The following is a 1,441-nucleotide window of genomic DNA, read 5'->3' as shown; positions in this document are numbered from 1 at the left end:
GGAGACGAAGGGAAAAAACCAATTGTTTAAATAGGGATACAGGTAGACCCATTGTAACGATGAGATGTACAAGACATTATGTCGAAAAACGAACTTTACAACTTTGGCAGGGGAGGGGTAGGTGTGGGACCGGAGGGGGGGGATAGGAAGGGATGGTCAGGGGAAACAAAGGAGGAGGCAACAATGCTTGATAAGAAATGTACTCATTACCTTGCTAATGTAATTGTAACCCCTCTGTACAGTATTTTCACAATAAAAAGAAAAGATTCTTATTTTTCTTAAGTTTGACAAAAAAAAAAAAGAAATGCAAATCAAAACAACATTGAGATTCCACCTCACCCCAGTTAGAATGGCTATAATCAAGAACTCTAATAACAACAGATGCTGGAGGGGATGTGGCCAAAGGGAACCCTACTGCATTGTTGGTGGGAGTGTAAACTTGTTCAGCCACTCTGGAAAACAGTATGGAGGTTCCTCAAAAGACTCCACATTGAGCTCCCCTATGACCCAGCAATCCCACTTTTGGGAATTTACCCAAACAGTCACAAACAAGACCAAACTAAAGCTACCAGCACAACTATGTTTATCGCAGCTTATTCACCATAGCAAAGATATGACCAACCCAGATACCCCTCAGTAGATGAGTGAACCAAAACAATGTGATACATATATACAATGGAAAGCTAGCTTCCCTCAGAAAGAACAACACTGCCCCATTTGTTAGGAAATGGAAAGTCTTGGAAAAAAAACATATTAAGTTACCCAGTCCCAAAGAAATTTAGGTCCTATGGTTTCCATTATTGCAATAATTAGTATACATACAGGATAATCTTATCAGATAAGCTGAAAAGCTCAAAAAACTATGTACAAATGACGATATAAGATGATGTTAAGTGAAATGAACCTCAAGATATGAACACAAGAGATCTGTCTATTGTTACTGTTTTAAATGCACCATGAGATTTTATTTTTTGTTGTTGTTGTTTCCTTTCTATGTTCTTTCCCCTGTGGCATATCCCCTGTTGTCCCTGTACTCAATTTTGATACCCTGCATCTTGTATATACATATGTCTAATCTGGGAGGGGTAGGGGAATAACAAAACGTTGAAGCAAGGACGGGATGACTCATTGCAACAAAGATACCCACAAGACAGTATAATGGAAATGAAAGAACTTCGCAACTTCGAGGGGAAGAGGGAAAGGAGAGTGGGAGCTGGGGGAGGGAAGGGATATTGGGACAGCAACTTGGAAGGGAAGGGGTAACAATGATCAACAAGTAATGTACTCATTGCCTTACTCATGAAACTGTAACCCCTCTGTACATCTTAATAATAAAACTTTTTAAATGATAGAAAAAAAGTAAAGGAATATGGTAGATTCAAGGGATAACTCAAAAATTGTAATTCCTTAGAAAGACAAAAGTCAAAGTTCAACAAAATAA

This window comes from Dipodomys spectabilis, unplaced genomic scaffold (assembly GCF_019054845.1).
Source record: "Dipodomys spectabilis isolate Male_0828 unplaced genomic scaffold, ASM1905484v1 ptg000081l, whole genome shotgun sequence".
In the NCBI taxonomy this organism is placed as follows: Eukaryota; Metazoa; Chordata; class Mammalia; order Rodentia; family Heteromyidae; genus Dipodomys; species Dipodomys spectabilis.
This window is presented reverse-complemented; position numbering follows the sequence as displayed.